General features: G+C 36.7%; 1 long non-coding RNA gene across 2 annotated transcripts in view; it reads right to left on the reverse strand.

Moving 5' to 3' along the window:
* LOC105466633 (uncharacterized) overlaps positions 1-5,879 on the reverse strand; it is a 78,757-nt gene extending 72,878 nt beyond the window's left edge. For both annotated transcript variants that reach the window (XR_978335.2, XR_978336.2), the window contains exon 1: positions 5,590-5,879. This is a non-coding gene — a long non-coding RNA (uncharacterized lncRNA). The remainder of the gene's footprint in view (positions 1-5,589) is intronic.
* Between the last annotated feature and the right edge of the window lie 15,384 nt (positions 5,880-21,263).

A 21,263-nucleotide genomic window follows, 5' to 3' on the forward strand; every position in this document is an offset into this window, starting at 1 on the left:
TTGGCTATCTACCCACTCCTCCATCCTTTACCCAATAAAAACCAAATTCCTTAGTTCGGTGTATATATATATATGATTTAGCCCCATTTGCCACAACTCCCTAATATCCACTCTAGTCCCAATCTCCCGTCAATATCACCTTCTCTTCTGACCTTTGTATATAGCTTCTTCTCCCTGAAATGGTTTGGTCTTCCCATGCCTCCTTCAAGCTCAACCTACCCATTACTGCTGATGTGAAACCTTTCCTTACCTGCTTGCCTTGCCTTTATCAAGGTATAGTCACTAACAACAGTTATAATACTGGTGTAATGTGCTCTTACTATGTGTCAGGAAATGTACTTTTTTCTTAGAAGGAAGTAAAGAATAGTGGTTAAAATTAGAGATGCTGGAGTCAAACTACTTGGGTTGTCATCTTAGTTCTATTATTCCCTATGAATAAGGTACCTTCGGTACCTTAAGTAATCTCCCTGTGCTTTCAGTTCCCTCTGTACAATGGAGCTAATAATAGTTCCTCATAATGTTATTGTCATTACATCCAAAGTGCTTGCACATAGTAAGGACTACACTAATATATGTGTTTTCTCAATACAGTCTGCTTCCCAGATAAAATAAATTAAGGCTTATGACTAAGTAACTTAAACTAGTAAGTGGTAGAATTGGGAATTAAACAGATCTCTGAATGCAAAGCCCATCCATCTAACCATTGCATTATCCTGCATCCAGAAATTTGTTCAATTCTTTCAGATACCAAAGTGTCTTAAATGTTTCTTTATTAGCACTTACCATAAGCCATCAGATTATGTCCTTAAATACGGAACACCTTGAGAATGAGATCTGTTCTCTTTTATCCCTTTGGTGAACTGCCCAGCCCCCAGCATGATGCCTGGCACAATACACATGCCCCATAATTGTGTGTTGAGGAAGGATTGTTAGTAAGGATATAGAGGCAATATCTAAAAAAAATATCTCTACTTTGTGTGCCAGAGCCTCAAAAGCAGTACTTAATTTGAAAGCTGAATGTGGCCTGCAGATGGAATTGATATCTGGGACAAGATATCTTGCCCCTAAATTACATCGTTTGTGTAGCCATCTATTATGTCTATTTCATTTAGATTCCCAAATTAAAAGTAAATTTAAGCAGCACCCTTACCTTATGACTGTTGCTTTGTTTTTGTGTATTGCCAACTATTCTCAACACAGACTGTGATTCAATTAATAAGGATTCAAGAAACCAGTACCCTGTCCTGGGCTCTGTGTTTCCTTGGCCATGTCTTCACAAGAACTGAGGAGCTCATATGACCAAGGAGATATTATCCCCTCCCCCTATGGAGCCCACACTAACCCTTCAAGACTTTGCTATAGATATACCAGTCCCCCAACCCCTTACCCACATAGCTCTAAGCCTGTTTCCAGGATTGTTTTAGACTCTTCCTCACAAGCGTGAGTGTGCCTAGGTGTCTGTAATCTTAGGCCCTAGGGGTTGCCAAGCAGCCGCTGTTTGTTGAATGAGGGAGGGATGGATGGAGCTTAGAAATGCATCCAGGTGGCCAGGCACGGTGGCTCACACCTGTAATTCCAGCAGGTCAAGGCAGCTGGATTACCTGAGGTCGAGAGTTCAAGAGCAGCCTGACCAACATGGAGAAACCCCTTCTCTACTAAAAATACAAAATTAGCCAGGAGTGGCGGCACATGCCCATAATCCCAGCTACTCAGGAGGGTGAAGCAAGAGAATCGCTTGAACCCAGGAGGCAGAGGCTGTGGTGAGCCAAGATCATGCCATTGCACTCCAGCCTGGGTGATAGAGCGGACTCTACCTCAAAAAAAAAAGAAAGAAAGAAAGAAATGCATCCAGGCTGGGCGTCCACACCTGTGCATGTGGGGCCTCTCACGGCGAGGGGCAGAGCTGAGGGTGGGAAAGGAAAATGTCAAGTCATATGCCTGAGGTCAGCTCCAAGCCTACCAGCACATCCCAACTCAGGACTTGGAATGGTCCAGGAAGTTTGAATTCAAACCTATACTTCCAAGTCATCATGAAAAGAAGTGTGTTAAGATAGGAAAACAGGACAGATTTTTCAAACTTTGTTAGCTTGATTTATAATTGCTAGATATTTAGCCAAATATTATGGGGTTTACATTTGTACTTTTGCTCCAGATCCTGCTAAGGTTAGCGGCAGGTTTGCAAACAATAATATATTTACTGGTTAAAACCACAGTCATTTCTCTCTTTTCCTAGAAAGAATTAAGAAGTTTAGTAAGAAAGCATTGACACATTAATAAGAAAATGCCTGGTTACATCTGTTTCCTTCTTGATGGTAGATTTAACCAATGTGGATAGGCAGCCTTGCTTGTAAGTCGCCGTAATCACCAACAAATGACTGGGAGGAGGTTTATTTTAAAACTCTACATTTTTGCATGACGGTTACCATATTTATTAGAAAATAAATATCCCCAATGTTATGATTTTTCCTAACAAGATCCATATGCAAAAAGGAGAGAAGGTTAGCAATAGAAAAAAAAAAGAAATAAGTTTGTCAAAATCTAGATTCCCAAGAAGAAAGCCTCTTTTCATTTATAGCAGAGGGAAGTTTTCACTTTATCATCAGTAGAAATGCTTGTTAGCCAGATTAAAATTTCAGAGACTTGATGGTGGAAAACCCTCGTAAACAGAATGTGCAGCTGTGTTTCCAAACCAGTGAGGAAAAGCCACCTGCCAGTGTAAACTCAGGCTACATTGTTTTAAAGCAGTGCCTGCCTCTCTTATCAGAAATGTGCACGTCAGAGAAGAAAGTGGGGAGGTCTCAGAAGCCCACCTAAGTTCAGCAAATCAAACACCATGTCAGACTGGTTCCCGTTACTAGGATGGACATTGTGAGTTATAATAAATCCAAGGGGTACCTTTGCTTTTCAAGGAAAGGAAAGGAAAGGGAACTGTGGGACTTTGTAGGAAAGGAAACTGCCAGTGAATCCAATCTACACAGAAATCAATTTCACACGGCCATAATTCAAGGAAATGGGGCAGTATGTAATGACGTGGACATTCATTTTGCTTTTTAAAATGCAAACGTTCTTCTTGGCTACTATAATATTTTTGAAAACAGCTTGGACTTCTTTCCCTCTCAACTCCCTCTACAAGCATTTTTGCTGTACATGGGAATCTGTGAAACAGAGCCTCGCACTGTGACTCAGCCCATTGTTTCCTTTAACTTTTCTCACCATGTCCTCCTGCATCATTTCCCTTTCTCAGGACTAAAAAACAGTCACGGAAAAAAATCAATGTTTTAAAACATACACTCAACAAATAGTGGGAAATATACTAAAATGAATTTACTAATTTGGCTTTGACTTTCACTAGTGCATACTTTGAAGTTCATACACAACTCACATTCTAGGACAGAATTGTATTACTTGCATCATAACATAATTAGTACATTCTGTTTCTCTTTCGTCTTCTTGTTGGGCTGGGGAAAGAGGGCTATAACTTTGTTCTAATTTCTACCTCTAATGAAGTATGTTCCTGAGTATTTGTGTATGATATCTGCTATGAAGATAATGTTTTAACACATTTTAAATAACAATGGTAATAATAGCATTAATATATTTAAAAATATGTCCAGGACCTGAAGAGATGGAAATTTGTTTATTTGACTCCATAAATTATGACAACTATGACTTTAAGAATGACCAATAAATAATGATGCTCAGGTTAGATTTTTTTTTAATAAAGATACTAATACTGTAATGTCACCTTTTAAAAGAAATTCAGAAGCAAAGACATGGCACTCTAAACCATATGACGGAAAACAGAGAAAAAGTGTCATATTCTAGTTATCTCTAACAGAAGGACGACATCATGATGGGAAGTAACTATATACAGTTTATATTGGGGAGGAAGAATTGAGTACATTGTATAAAACAAACTCGGAGTGCAGTAATTGAAAAAAGGTATAGAATCTAGCCTCCACCATCGCCAACATGGACTTCAGAAATCAGCAATCTGATCATCTCATCTGCCAAGTGAGGAGGCCAACACTCAAGGGTTGTGGCATCTCAACCAGGTCACACCAAAAGGGCAGGATTTCTTAGATGAAATCTCAAGATTCCAAATAAAAGACCTGTGTCTCTGACTCCCTGCCTTTAATGCTAATAACACCTTCACCCAATATCAATTTTTTTTAACAACAAAAACTTAGAGTTAATAACTTTACTAATGATGCTGTGTAGATACCCTTTTTCTTGAGGTAGAGAGTATATAAACATAAAGTAGCATTGAATCTCATTCATTGATCCTGTCACTATTGTGTTTCCAGTATAATGGCAGCATCTTGTAGAAGAAATAAGCATGGACATTGTCACAAGAAAGATCTCACGACTGCCAGTGTACTGGTTTTTTACGCATGACAAAATTACTCCAACTCTCTGAGATTAATTTTTGTCTTGTATACGTCATGATAAATATTGCATGATTCATGAGCCTTTGTGAAAATTAAATTATATGACATAAATGAAAATACCAAGTATTCTGCCTGACACCTAGGAAACACAGAATATAATACCTGATGAAGAGGGATGCAATACCTAAAAATTAGATGGGCATACCATTGAACCCTTTTTTCAAGAAAAAATAAATAACTAGAGATGAATTCGAAGTTGTATGTTGAACAAGTATTTATACTTTAGTAGTGTGATAGACAAAATCAATGAAATAGGGGCTGAAGAATTCATGAACCAGCAAGAACAACAGCAAAAAGAATGAGTGTGAGGGGCAGGGCAGTGGCTGCACAGAAGAACAACAGCAAAAAGAATGAGTGTGAGGGGCAGGGCAGTGGCTGCACAGAAGAACAACAATGTCTTTAGCTGAGTTTGAAAAGAAAAAGAATAGGTTGATAGCTAGAGATGACAGTCAAAGATGTTCTAAGAACAGTATGAAAGGCTAGAGCTGAGAAGGAACTGTCATGTACAAAAGACATAGAGCAGGGGTGTCCAATCTTTTGGCTTCTGTGTAACACACTGGAAGAAGAAAAATTGTCTTGGGCCAACATAAAATACATTAACGATAGCTGATGATCTAAAAAACAAAACAGCAAAAAAATCTCATAATGTTTTAAGAAAGTTAACAAATGTGTGTTGAGCCGCATTCAAAGCCACCCTAGGCCGCATGTGGCCATGGGCCTTGGGTTGGACAAGCTGATAGAGCATCATCGGCTGAGAAAAATCCGAGAAAGCTTTGTGAGAAGCAGTAAAATATGGATAAATAAACTGAAGCCCATCAAACAAAGGCCTTGCATGCTCACCTGAGTGGTTTGAGTTTGATATAAAAATAATACATACTAGATTCCACAGTAGAGGAACGATTTAGTGATTTAGTGATCTAGTGATTTAGAAGCAAGCAATCTGGCAATCAAGAGCATGATGGATCATGCTGGAAAAAAAAACTTCAGAGAAGTGGAGAGCATGGATAAAAGCACCTATAATAATCCCAAAATGAGGTGATGGAGGCCTGAAATGAGACAGTGGTGAGGAGTCCAGCTCCTAGCCAAAAGCGTATAATGATCTTTCAAGCCCGATCACAGACAATTGCAAAGGATTTACCTGGCAGGCTTCACAGGCAAAAGTTGTCCTCCCCACACCAGACTGTGTGCAGCCAGGAAACTGCAATCTCTGAAGGGAGCTGCAGTCAAGGACTCAGTCACTCCATCCTCAGCACCATGCGCTTATGCATATCTGCATCTCCAGCCCTCCCTGCATTCAGAGAGAGGAGGTCTCATCATCGGGGCATTCTGCGGAGGTCTCCTCACTGGGGAGGACACTTGAAGACTCTTTTTTCACTCTGACTCAGTATTCACTGTTTCCCACACCTAGTCCTCCCCTCTCCAGCTCACCCCAATCCCCACCCCTGGGTCCATAAAATGGTCAGAGCCTTTTGTTCAGGCTCCCGTAGGTGGTGAGATAATTCCCCGCCCCGCTCCCCAGTGTGCACTGATACATTGGACCTTCACCCAGTGCCATTCTGTGGAGAAAAAAGGAACATGAAAAGGGTTAAGCTGTTTTCTCTTGCCTATTCTACTACCTTAGAAAGTCATTAAAGGCTTGGCTGTTACTTTCACTTTGGCTTGTTGTCTTAATTGACCACTCCAACCACGGGTATCTCAGCTCTCTCCAGCTCAGCTCAGCTCTTGACAGATGGCAGAGCGAATTTTGAAAAATGTTGAATACAGTAGACACCCTAGTTCTGATCTCCATTCTTGTTTTAAGCAAATCTCCTACACTTTCAGTCCTCAGAACTATAAACTACAGTTGTAAAACGTTTGCAAGAGAAAAACTTATAATATTTAAAAACTAGTTTTAAATTCTTTAAACAAAGACCAGGACAGTGTTTCAATTTCAAATTTATAATATAATATGCAAAAAGTCCACACTTCACGGTCTAGACTAATTTGAATGAAATTTTTGTGTCACCAGCATTTGTAATGTAAATCCAAGAGTTGAGAGATCTTTAAATTATTGCATTTCAAAAACATTACTAGAAAATGATAAACTATAGGGACCTAAAGTCTCACACAACTATGACAATGATTGAATACCTGACAATCTTTAAAAGTAGGGATGTGAGAAAATGGGAAGGAGAGGATTCATTTGCCTCCATTGTACTCATCTCTAACATGAAATATTCAAGTTTATGGAAAAAGCAATGTGTTTATTTTATGGTGCTCTGATACTGTGATAACTACTGTGACTTCTTATGGGAATATTGCTGCATAGCAATTGCCAGAGAAGCTCATCAATCTGTGTTTCTCAAATGTGAGCAGCTCATTAGTACAATCTCCACCCAGGGAACACACAGAGCTCCCTTCTCTGCTTCATCCTGCGATTTCCATCATGTCTCTGGACCATCATTACTATTTGTATTTGTAAAATCCTTCTCTTGTCTCTTCCTTTCTATTATCATTTGATCACTTTGCCCTAAAAGCTGGATAACTGAGTACTCAGTCACTTCTTTTTTTTTTTCTCTTTTTTTTTTTTTTTTTTGAGATGGAGTCTTGTTCTGTCGCCCAGACTGGAGTGCAGTGGTGCGATCTCCACTCACTGAAACTTCCGTCTCCCAGGCTCAAGCGATTCTCCTGCCTCAGCCTCCCGAGTAGCTGGGATTACAGGTGTCTGCCAAAACACCTGACTAATTTTTGTATTTTTGGTAGAGAAGGGGTTTTGCCGTGTTGGCCAGGCTGGTCTGGAACTCCTGACCTCAGGTGGTCCACCTGCCTCAGCCTTCCAAAGTGTTGGGATTACAGGAGTGAGCTACCACACTCTCAGTCACTTCTAAAGGGTACAGTGTGTGAACCAATGACAGACATGAGTATTGTTCTCTTCTTTTACTTTGTAAATTCCTATATATGCATTCCTATATATGCATTGATAATGTAACATTTAAGGTTTTACATTAGTTTTTGAGGAAAAGGCCTAGTATAAAAAGTTTTAAATCTAGTATAGAAACTACCATTAGGTTAGAAAACCAATAGTTTTCTGCATACAAGCTTTACAAAATGATAGCATATTTCCCTTCTCAAATATTAAACTGTACTCTTTTTCTTAAAGTTATTAAATAGTTGTTCAGTATGAAACTGTGTTTCTTCTTTTCCTAGCTTTTCTCTAGTATGGTATCTTTTGTCCTGACAAATAACTATTGTTTAATATACATTCCTCAAAACTAGCTTTTGTATTTAAAAGGTATGTAGATTATATAAGAAGTCAAAAAATCTTCAAAAAATAAAATAAAGAGAAACACGGTAATTTTTATTTCACCTGGTTGCAAATGGCCTGTAGACAATGAGGTTCTATCTAAGGGGCAGAAGCAGGTTAAGGTGGGATCCCTGACAAGCATTCTAGCTCTGTGTCCCTCCTTCAGCAAGAGCCACCAGATATGAGCAGAAATTCCTATACTAAAATACAGCACTCAGTCAAACTGTTTCAATGAACTGATTTGAAATATGAGAATCACAAAACAGAAATGAAGAGACATCATCAGTTTTCCCACAGTGAATTCGAGATTTGTTGAGAAAAACTGGTAATACTGTTCCCTTGTAAGGAACATACTCTCTGAGGATAAATCATTAATTCCTATTAAAAGGAGAAAGTAGATTTCAAACGCAAAGATAGTTTGAGAAACATCTAAGGATTCTTTGACTTTTGCATTTACTATATTTTCTTTAAAAAGGTACTCTCTCACTTTTAGAAAAAAAAAAAAACTCAATTTATGAAAAGTAAGCTTGTTTTACCCAGGTTTTATAAAATCTGCCCTTACCTGACAAGCCCTGTGCTAGGATCAATGGCTAGATATAATGATTGTTTGTGATTGTAGCAGGAATGATTAAAAAGCACATTGTTTCATGCGCATCTGCATGAATATATACCACACTATATGACATTTTTAAATTCTAAACTATCAGTAAAATCATAACCTTACATTGACATCAAGGAGTGATTTGTCTTCTCATATGCAAGTGCAGATTATTTTACCACAACTGCAAATTTAAATTCTCTGCATGTCTTCTCTGGTTTCTCATTTATTTTCTAGTTACACATTTTGGAAACTGAGATGGAGATTTTTTAAATAATTAAATGAGAAAATAAAAATTCATCATTGTTTGAATGCAAAATGGCTCAAGTCCCTGATAGGTTAATAGGGAGCATTATTATTGTTACACTTCAACAAACATGTCACTTTGACATAACTAAAGGTGATTTCCCTTCAGCTGGTCATAGGCAGGTGAGACTAAATGGAGATTATTTAAAGGGAATGACTGACATCTGCTGGAGTACAAAAGAAATGAAGAGAAAGCAATGCAAGCATATAAATGCTCACAGTTAACAGTTTCAGAATACATCAATGTTTACATCCGTAACAGAACAATGTTAGCATAAGTCCTCGAAAACAGATGAATAATGGGGTGTAATGGAAAGTGGTACCCTGTGTAATTCTGTTCTGTTGCACTATGCTGAGTCCTATCAAGACAACTTCACTCTAGAGCAGTTGTACAATCTCTAAAAATAGTGCATTTTTGTTGCCCGTGATTTTTCTACATATTATTGTTGATTTCTATAGTCTGTGGGTTCCTGTCATCTTGACTCTGGCCATGTCTGGGCAATCAGCTAAACGGGCTTGACAAATCTACAACCAAGGAATTACTTAGAATTGATCATTTGGAGGGTTAGAACACAATTTAGTCCCAAAATAGATTCATGCCATCAAATATCGCTGATCTATGCCTTAAATTGGGTTTTAACATAGTTCCCATTTTAAAAATGATTTCTTAATGAGGCAATGGGAGAACTATTTATTGAGAGCTTACTAAGTTATTCCATTTAGGATATCCTATAATTTCATGTGGTAGGTGTTTTTAAAACTCCATTTTGCAGATAAGAAGATTTAATGTCAGAGAGGTGCAGGAATGTGCCCAACGTTACACAGATTGTAAGTGACAGAGCTGAAATTCATTACTTCATTGTACCTGATTCCACGGTTGGTGCTTTTCAACCTACAATTGAATTCAAGGTACTTTTGTATTTTCCAGTGCCAACACCATTTTATGCTACTTTTTAACTGCGTACCTTTCTAATGAAAAATGTTGGGGATGGTCCTGAAGAGTATCATAATCTGATCCTGCTTTTGGATATTCTCTTCAAGCAAGTATTTGATAAAGCTCTGTAAATCAGTAAGGGAGTACTCAGCAGAGTCGATGGAACCTATCTTTCCTTTTTTTCTCTAGAACAGTTTAAAAAGCAGTCACAGTCCTCAGTTTCTTCATTAGTACAATGATGAAGATGGACTAGAAAACTCCTAACATATCTTCCAGGGGTGCATTTAGTTAGGAATACAGCAAAGGAAAACAGGTTCGTTCAGTTCCTTATTATTCTGCAATAACACACTAACATAATCAAGACAATTAGCTACATATTGTACTCATCATTCATTAATTGAAAAAGTGGTTTTTTTTATTTTTGTTTTTGTTTATAATGCCTCATGGAAATTGAAGTGAAAATATGTACTCGAAGGTGGTCTATTTTCACACACAAACACACCTGCTCAAGAGGCTATCTTTCCTGACAGAAACATTTGGAAAAAAAAATATTTTCATGTCATTTTTCTCTTACTGTTTCCATAAACTAAAAATGAAATCCACATTTTGCCTGAAAAAGAAAATGAAGATGATCAGAATTTAAAACACATGCAAAAATTATTTTAAAAACACTGTTTCACAATAAAAGATTATGTCTATGAATTACAATACAATATATCTAATATTGTACCAGATCCTTAAGAAGTTTTCAAATTTCCAAAAGTTGTATTTTTTTTAAAAACTTCCAACATGCATAAACATAGTCTGAATACGGTTTCAAATATTAACATAGATGGTAAAAGTAACACAATACAAATGTCTTCTGTAATTTATCAAATTTCTGCATTAAAATATATAGCAGGTTGAATCTTGAATTCAATAGTACCATCTAGTGGAAATCAACAAAAATGCAGTAGATAATGCTACTTTTGTTTTTTAACAGGCACAACTGCTAGTCTTCCCATTGTCTTGCAATAACTAATCCAGTGGTCAAAGAACTGGTGAGAACCTCTTTGAAATAAGTATTTTCTTGTAACAAAAATGTTATTTGTTTTATTATGTAACACACTTATGGAATATACTAAACAATCTGACTGATTATAAAAATATAAAGTATCTAATCATGAGCTTATTCTTGACAACCAATCTCTCATACAAGACATTTATATACATATATGTGCTTTTATATAAACATATGTAACACATTATATATATATGACGTTATATATTATATATGACATTTATGTATGTTTATTGTGCTTTTGGATGCAATTTGCTAGTATTTTTTGAGGATTTTCGCATGTGTATCCATCAAGGGTACAATATATAATTATATATTATATATATATACACCAATATATTTTATATATATATAATTTTAAGGAAAAGCAGAGAGTTTATTCAGTGACTTAACTTCCTTAAAGCAAGCCCTTTTGAAATTCTTTTTGCTTTGTAATACATAAAGCAGTAACATAGATGTTTATTATCATTATAAAGCATCATGTACTGTACATAATTTTATTTATATTTAGGAAATACAGGTGCAAGTACCTTACATGCATACATTGCCCTGTGGTGAAGTCTGGGCTCTCAGTGTACCCGTCACCCAAATAGTGAACATTGTACTCAATAGGTAATTTTTCAACTCTTACCCCTCAACCCCTCCCCATGTTTGGAGTCCCCAGTGCCTGTTATATTCATCTGTATGTTTATGTGTGCCCATTGTTTAGTTCCCGCTTATAAGTGAAAACATGCCATTTGTTACTCTCTGTTTCTCAGTCATTTCCCTTAGGATAACGGCCTCCAGCTCCAACTATCCATATTGCTGCAAAAGACATAGTTTCATTCCTTTTTTTGGCTAAGTAGTATTCCATGGTGTATATATATACCACATTTTCTTCATCCATTCCTCCATTGATTGAGACTTAGGTTGATTTCATGTCTTTAATATTGAGAGTAGTGCTGTGACAAATGTATGAGTATATATATATATATATATATATATATATATATATATATATATTTTTTTTTTTTAAATACAGTGATTTGTTTTCCTTTAGGTAGAAACCTAGAAGTAGGATTGCTGGACTGAATGATAGCTCTATTTTTAGTTCTTTGAGAACTCTCCATACTGTTTTCCATAGAGGTTGTACTAATTTACATTCCGACCAAGAGCATTTAAGTATTCCCTTTTCTCCTCATCCATGCCAACATCTGCAAGTTTTTGACTTTTTAATAACAGCCATTCTAAGGTAAGATGATATCTCATTGTGGTTTAAATTTGCATTTTTCTGATGATCAGTAATGTTGACAATTTTTTAATATGTTTGTTGGCTGCTTGTATGTCTTTTCTTGAAAAATATCTGTTCATGTCCTTTGCCATTTTTTAGCAGGGTTGTTTTTCTTGTTAATTTGTTTGAATTCCTTATAGATTCTGCAACTTAGTCTTTTTCAGATGCAGACTTTGTAAATATTTCCCCCTTTTCTGTAGGATATCTGTTTACTCTGTTGATTGCTTCTTTTGCTGTACCAAAGCTTTTTAGTTTAAGTCCTCTTTGTTTATTTTTTGTTTTGTTGCATTTGCTTTTGAGGACTTGGTTATAAACTGTGTGTCTAGGCCAATGTGCAGAAGAGTTTTTTCTAAGTTTTATTCTAGACTTGTTATGGTTTTGGTTCTTCCATTTAGGTCTAATCCATTTTGAGTTAATTGTTGTATTTGGTGAGACGTATGAGTCTAGTTGAATCCTTCTACATATGGCTATCCATTGTTCCCAGCACCATTTATGGAATACAATGTCATTTTCCCAGTGTATATTTTAGCAGACTTTGTCAAATATCAGTTGGTTTTAAGTATACAGCTTTATTTCTGAACTCTTCTGTTCCATTGATCTGTGTTTATTTTCATATCAGTACCATGCTGTTTTGGTTACTATAGCCTTATAGTATAGTTTGAAGTCAGGCAATGTGATGTCTAAGCCTTTGTTCTGTTTCCTTAGGATTGCTTTAGTTATTTGAGCACTTTTTTGATTCCATATAAATTTTATGATTCATTTTTCTAATTCTATGAAAAATGATATTCATAATTTGATAGGGATTGCACTGAATCTATAGGTTGCTTTGGGCAATATGGTCATTTTACCAATACTGATTCTTCCAATCCATCAGCATGGGATGTGTTTCCCTTTGGTTGTATCATCTATGATTTCTTTCTTCTGTGTTTTGTAGTTCTCTTTACAAAAATTATTCACCTCCATGGTTAAATATATTCCTTTTTTTTTTTTTTTTTTTGGTATTGTAAATGGGATTGAATTCTTGATTGGGGCCTCAGCTAGATTATTATGGATGTATAGTAATGCTACTAATTTCTGTACATTAACTTTGTATCCTAAAACTTTACTAAATTTGCTTATCAAATCTAAATGTTTTGGTGGAATAGTTTACTACAGATAAGATCATATCACCCATGAAGAGACATAATTTGAATTTCTCTTTTCCAATTTGGATGTCTTTTGTTTTTCTTCTCTTGCCTGATTGCTCTGGTGAGGACTTGCAGTACTACGCTGAATAAGAATGGTGAAAGTGGGCATCCTTGTCTTGTCCCAGTTGTTAGAGGAAAGGCTTTCAACCTTTCCACATTAAGTGTGATGTTGGCTGTAAGCTTGTCATATATGGTCTTTATTATGTTGAGATATGTTCCTTCTATGCCTAGTTTGTGGAGGATTTTTATCATGGAGTAGTGCTGAATTTTACTGAATGCTTATCTTGCATCTACTGAAATGATCACATGATTTTTATCCTTAATTTGGTTTAAGTTGTTTATGTTAAACATCACTGGTTGGGTGCGGTAGCTCACACCTGTAATCTCAGCATTTTGGGAGGCCAAGGCAAGTGTATCACAAGGTTAGGCGTTCAAGACCAGCTGACCAACATAGTGAAACCTTGTCTCCACTAAAAATACAAAAAATTAGCCAGGCGTGGTGGCAGGCACCTGTAATCCCAGCTACTCAGGCGGCTGAGGCAGGAGAATTGCTTGAACCTGGTAGCCAGAGGTTACAGTGAGCTGAGATCATGCCACTGCACTCCAGTCCATGTGACAGTGTGAAGCTCCGTCTCAAAAAAAAAAAAAAAAAAAATCCTTGCATCCCTGGGATAAATCCCAGCTGACCATGATGTGTTATCTTTTGGGGGTGATTTTGGATGTGATTTGCCAGTATTTTGTTGAGGATTCCATGCAGTTCCATGCCTAGGCACACTGCTGGTGCTTGGTGGCCACCCAGTGGATTCTCCTTTGGCACTGATTCTTGTGTCTACCACTGGGAGACTTGTAGGCAGGCAGGCCTGCCCAGTTTGGCCCCACCCATACTGGCTCCCTGCTAGGGCTAAGCAAGGAGCTCATATCACTGTGCACTCCATGAATCAACCCATTGCCTGAGACAACAGAAGCTTCTCCCAGTAAACAAGGATCTAGTACGTACCTGGCCACATTGGTCACTGCCAGCTCTCACCCATAAGCCTCAGCTACTGGCTTGTCAGTCAAACTGCACAGTGCAAAATAAAACCTCCCAACTGAAGTGCATAAAGCTATGGAAGCAAAGCCAAAAGATTCTACCAAACATTTGCTACAGTCACACCACCTAGAAATGGGGGAAAAATGAAAGAGAAAAAACAATAATGTTATAGGAAAAGAAAGAAAGAAAAATTCTATCTGCACTAAAATCACAAAAATTAGAAATGCCAGCATCTCCAGATGATAAGGAACCTGTGTAAGATTTCTGATTACCATGAAAGATCTGAATATATTGGCACCCCCAAAGGATAACACTAGGTCTCCAGCAATGGTCATTAAACAAAATGGAAATTTAGAAATGACAGATAAAGAATTCAAAGCATGGATTGCAAAGAACCTCAATGAAATCCAAGACAAAGTTGAAAATCAATACAAAGAAACTTCTACAGCAATCCAGGAAATGAAAGAAAATATAAACATCTTAAAAAGAAATCAATCACAGCTTCCGGAATTGAAAACCTCACTTAAGAAACTTCAAAATACAATTAAAAGCTTAATCAATAGACCAGACCAATCAGAAGAAAGAATTTCAGAGTCTGAAGACTGGACTTTTGAACTAACACAGGCAAAAATAAAGAAAATTTTTAAAGAAATGAAAACATACTTCAAGAAATATGGGATTGGCCGGGCGTGGTGGCTCAAGCCTGTAATCCCAGCACTTTGGGAGGCCGAGGCGGGTGGATCACGAGGTCAGGAGATCAAGACTATCCTGGCTAACATGGTGAAACCCCGTCTCTACTAAAAATACAAAAAACTAGCCAGGCGTGGTGGCGGGCACCTGTAGTCTCAGCTACTTGGGAGGCTGAGGCGGGAGAATGGCGTGAACCTGGGAGGCGGAGCTTGCAGTGAGCCGAGATCATGCCACTGCACTCCAGCCTGGGAGACACAGCGAGACTCCGTCTCAAAAAAAAAAAAAAAAAAAAAAAAGAAATATGGGATTATGTAAAGCAACCAAACCAATGAATTACTGACATTCCTGAGAGAGAATGAGAAAAAGTAAACAATCTGGAAAATTTATTTGAGAGGAGAATTTGAGAAAATTTCCCTAACCTTGCTAGAGAAGTAAATACCAAGATACAGAAAACCCAAAGAACACCTGTGAGATACTATACAAAAAGAGCATCACCAAGATGTAAAGTCACCAAACCATCTAAAGTCCATGCGAAAGAACAGGCAGCCAGAGAAAAAGGTCAGATCACATATGAAGGGAACCTTATCAGGCTAACTGCAGACTTAAAAACTAGGAGAGATTGGGGGCATATTTTCAGCCTTCTTAAAGAAAAGAAATTCCAACCAAGAATTTAATATCCTGCCAAGGTAAGCTTCACAAGCGAAGGAGAAATAAAATATTTTCCAGAAAAGACAGCACTAAGGGAATTCATTACCGCTATACCAGCCTTACAAGAGACACTTAAGGGAGTTCTAAATATGGAAATGAAAGAACGATACCTGCTACCACAAAATAAGTACATAGTCCACAAATCCTGTAAAGTAGTTATACAATTGAACTCCAAAGCAACCAGCTAACAACTTCACAATAGAATCAAAATCTCACGTATCAATACTGACTTCGAATGTAAATGGTCTAAATTCTCCACTTAAAAGACAGAGAGTGGCAAGTTGAACAAGAAAACAAGACCCATTCATCTGCCGTCTTCAAGAGACCCATCTCACATGTGACATCACCCACAGGCTCAAAGTAAAGGGATAGAGAAAGAACTAAAGAAACAGAAAACAAAAGAAAGCAGGGGTCACTATACTTACATCAGATAAAACAGACTTTAAAGCAACAACAGTAAAAAATGAGAAAGGCCTTTATCATTACATAATGATAAAGGGTTCAACATGAAGTTTTAACTTCCTAAATGTATACGCAACCAACATTGGAGCACCCAGATTCATAAAATGAATACTTCTAGAGCTGTTAAAAGACAGAGAGTCATGCAATAATCATGGGTGACTTCAATATACCATTGGAAACATTAGACAGATTATCAAAACAGAAAACTAATAAAGAAATTCTGGACTTGTATTCAATTCTTGATCAATTGAACCTAGTAAACATCTACAGAATTCTCTATTCATCAGTCTCAAAATATATATTCTTCTAATCTGCACATGGAACATACTCTAAGATCAACCACATGCCCAGCCATAAAGTAAGTCCCAATACGTTTTTTTAAAAAATCAAAATAATACCAAAAATATTATTGGACTGCAGTGGAATGAAAACAGAAATCAATACTAAGAGGATCTCTCAAAACCACACAGCTACATGAAAATTAAACGACTTGCTCCTGAGTAACTTTTGTGTAAACAATAAAATTAAGGCAGAAATAAAAAAGTTCTTGAAATAAATGAAATCAGAGACACAGCATGCCAAAATCTCTGGGATATAGCAAAAATAGTGTTAAGAGAAAAGTTTATAGTGCTATATGCCTACACAAAAATTTTTGAAAGATCTTATATTCATGATCTAACCTCACACCTAGAGGAACTGGAAAAACAAGAACAAACTAATCCCAAAACCAGCAGAAGAAAAGAAATAACTAAAATCAAAGCAGAACTGAATGAAATGGAGACTCAAAAATCCATACAAAGAATCAACAAACCCAAAATTTAGTTCTCTGAAAGGGTAAATAAAATTGATAGACCACTAGCTAGAGTAACAAAGAAAAAAAGAGAGATGATCCAAATAAGTACAATCAAAATGACAAAGATCACAATACAACTGATCCTGAAAAAATACAAAAGATCCCCAGAGACTATTATGAACAGCTCTATACACAAACTAGAAAATTTAGAGGAAATGGATAAATTCCCAGAAACATACATCCTCCCAAGATTGAATCATGAAGAAACTGAAAACCTGAATAGACCAATATTAAGTTCTGAAATTGAATCAGTAATAAAAAACTTACCAATCCAAAAACAGCCACAGACCAGATGGATTCATGGCTGAATTCTACTAGATGTACAAGGAGGAGCTGGCACCAATTCTACTAGAACTATTCTGAAAAATCAAGGAGGAGGACTCCACTTCATTCTATAAGGCTAGCATCACCCTGATACCAAAACCTGGCAAAGACACACTGGAAACAAATGAACAAAAACTATAGGCCAATATCCCTGATGAACATAGATGCAAATATCCTCAACAAAATGCTGTTCACCATGATCACGCAGGCTTTATTCCTGGGATGCAAGGTTGGTTCAACATATGCAAATCAGAAAATATGATTCACCACATACATAGAATTTAAAACAAAAAGCATATGGTCATCTCAATAGATGTAGAAAAAGCTTCTGATAAAATCCAACAACCTTTCCTGGCAAAATCTCTCAAGAAAGTAGGAATTGAATAAACATACCACAAAATAATGAGAGCCATCTATGACAAACTCACAGCCAACATCCTACTGTAAAGGGAAAAGCTGCACACATTCCACTTAAGAATCGGGACAAACAAGGATGCCCACTCTCGCCGCTCCCATTCAACAGAGTACTGGAAGTCCTCGCTAAAGTAATCCTGCAAGAGAAAAAAATAAAAAGCATCAAAAAAGGAAAAGAAGAAGTCAAATTATCTCTCTTAACTGCCAATATGATTTTATACCTAAAAAATCCTAGAAACTCTGCCAGAAGGCTCCTAGAACTGATAAATGACTTTAGAAAAGATTCAGGATATAAAATCCAAGTACAAAAATCAGTAGCATTTCTATACACCTACAATGTTCAAGCTGAGAGCCAAATTAAGAATGCAATGTCAATTACAATATGCACACACAAAAAATAAAATATCTAGGAATACACCTAACCAAGGAGGTAAAAGATCCCTACAAGGAAAAATACAACACACTGCTGAAAGAAATTATAGATGACACAAACAAATGGAAAAACATTCCATGTGCCTGGACTGGAAGAATCAGTATCATTAAAATGGCCATACTGTCCAAAGCAATCTAAAGATTCAACACCATTCCATTCAAACTACCAATGCCATTTTTCACAGAATTAAAAAAAAAAAAAAACTATTCCAAGATTCATATGGAATAAAAAGCAGAGCTGTAAATGCAAAGGAATCATAAGCAATAACAACAAAGTAGGAGGTATCACATTATCCATTTTTCAACTGTACTACAAGGCTACAGTAAGCAAAACAGCATGGTACTAGTTTAAAAGCAGACACATAGATCAATGGAACGAGGAGAGAATGCAGAAATAAAGCTATACACCTGCAGTCATCTGATGTTTGACAAAGTTGACAAAAATAAGCAATGGGGAAATAATTCACTAGCCACATGCAGAAGAATGAAACTGGAGCTCTACCTTTCACCATATATACAGATTATATCAAGACAGATCACAGATTTAAATGTAAGACCTTAAATTAGAATCCTGAAAGAAAACCTAGTAAATTATGGACATCTACCTTGGAGAAGAATTCATGACTACATCCTCAAAAGCAATGTACCAAACAAAAATTGGGAAGTGGGACCTAATTAAAGAGCTTCTGCACAGCAACAGAAACTATCAACAGAGTAAACAGACAACCTACAGAAGAGCAGAAGATATTTGAAAACTATGCCTCTGCCAAAAGTCTGATATCCAACATCTATAAGGATCTTAAATAATTCAACAAGCAAAAAACAAATTACCCCATTAAAAAGTGGGCAAAAGACATGACAGACACTTCCCAAGAGAAGACATTTAAGCAGTCAATAAACAAATGAAAAACTGCTCAGTCTCACTAAGCATCAGAGAAATGCAAATCAAAACCACAAGAAGATATCAACTCACTCCAGTCAGAATGGCTATTGTTAAAAAGTCAAAAAAGAACAGATTGCTAGTGAGACTCCAGAGTAAAGGAAACGCTTATATACTATTGGTAGGAATGTAAGTTAGTTCAGCCCCTGTGGAAAGCAAGTTAGAGATTTCTCAAATAACTACCATTTAACCCAGCAGCCTCATTATTGAGTATATACTCAAAGTAAAAGAAATCCCTCTACCAAATGTGTACTTGTATGTTCGTCACAGCACTATTCACAAGAGCAAAGACATGGAATCAAGCTAGATGCCCATCAATAGTGGATCGGATGAAGAAAATGCGGTGCATATACCCTGAGGCACTACACTACCATAAAAAAGAATGAAATCATGTCCATTGCAACAACATGGATTGACCTGGAGCTCATCATTCTAAGCGAATTACCGCAGAAACAGAAAACAAAATATCACATGTTCTCACTTATAGGTGAGAGCTAAGCACTGGGTATACATAAGCATAAACATGACAACAACAGATACTGGGGACTACTAGAGAGGGGAGAAGGAGAAGGGAGATAGGGCTAAGAAACTACTTGTTGGGTACTAAGCCCAAACCTCAGTATTATACAATATACTCATTTAACAAGTCTTCACGTCTCCCCTGAATCTAAAATTAGTTGAAACTATTTTTAAAAAAAGAGAAAGATTTTAAGATCATGGGACAATATTAGTAAATGACATGATAAAGCAATTTACCAAGAAGAAATGCAAAGAGAAAAGAAATATTAAATCATTTCAATCTCATAAGAATCAAACATATAAAATTTTAAATTAGGTAAATGTTTTCACCAGCAAATTGGAAATTTGTAAGAAAATAATAAAATCTAGTTTTGGCAAGCTTGCAAAGAAATGGAAACCCCCATAAATTGTCAGGTGATTTAAAAAATGCCCTAACCTCTCCAGAAGTCAATCTGGCATTACATAATACAAAAAATTTATAAAATATTTGGCTGGGCACGGTGGCTCACACTTGTAATCTGAGTACTTTAGGTGGCTGAGGCGGGCAGATTACCTGAGGTCTGGAGTTCAAGACCAGCCTGGCCAATATGGTGAAACCCTGTCTCTACTAAAAAATACAAAAATTAGCCAGGTGTGGTGGCATGTGCCTGTAATCCCAGCTACTCAGAAGGCAGAGGCAGGTAGAATTGCTTGAATCCAGAAGGCAGGGGTTGCAGAGAGCCGAGATCATGCCACTGTACTCCAGCCTGGGAGACAGAGAGAGACTCCATGTCAGATTATCCTAGGGAAATCATTAAAAATATATGCTAACATATGCAAATACTTATAGGCTAAGATACTTGTTGTAATGTTTTTAATATTAGACTTCAAAAATCTCAGATGTCAAACAATAGACTGATTTAGTTCATATTGGTAATTTATATAAATTGATGTTATAGAAGAATATTTAACAACAGTAAAATTTTCATTATGTAGAGTAAAATACAGGTTAGAAAACATTAAATGTTTATAAATATATCATACCTAGAATACCTATCTATATAAAAATTTAAATTTATATTTTATAGAAGTTTAAACTGTAACATAATAGATAGTATAAATACGCATGTGTGTTTGTATATGTGTGTATCCTAATGATAAATTCTCCCTTCTCTGACAATCAATTTGGGGGGAGTGGGATTAGGCTATAATATGCCTCCTCAGGATCAAGCTCTTCACTACTGCTCTTCCAGGTTGCACGGTGGATACCACTTCCTGTATTTCTGGTTATAACCTGGAGATCATGAACTGTGGTTACTTCTAAAACAAGGTTCACACACATAGCAACCTTGTTTTAGAAGTAACCACAGTTCATGTGTTTCAGACGAACTCATTTATCTTTGAGGCCAATCTCCCATCTCTTGACAATACTGGATTAGAGTATGTGTCAGTATCGGTGTGCAGTCCCATATATAATATTGGCCAATGTTTTTAATTTCAACCAATGCAATCTGCTGTACTTTAGGAGAAAGGGATTATAAAGGGCTATCTAAATAGTTCACAGAACTGGTGAATGAGCTAAAAGAAGTCTTTAGGCTACGTTTGCAGAAACAGTTACCCAAATGACACCATCAAACTGGACAAAGAATGAAGTTTTTGTCTCTGCCATGGTCAGAATGCCAGTGCTATAGCAGTTAATTCAGAAATACATCTTAATTTGCTGACATAATTAATATCAGCAAAATGGGTGCCCCACATTTTGCCTCTGCCCTCTGGTGACTCATATTCTGAACGTCTCAAATGAGTGCATTTGCTTTGTAGAA

Source organism: Macaca nemestrina, chromosome 3 (genome assembly GCF_043159975.1).
Source record: "Macaca nemestrina isolate mMacNem1 chromosome 3, mMacNem.hap1, whole genome shotgun sequence".
NCBI classification, from domain to species: Eukaryota; Metazoa; Chordata; class Mammalia; order Primates; family Cercopithecidae; genus Macaca; species Macaca nemestrina.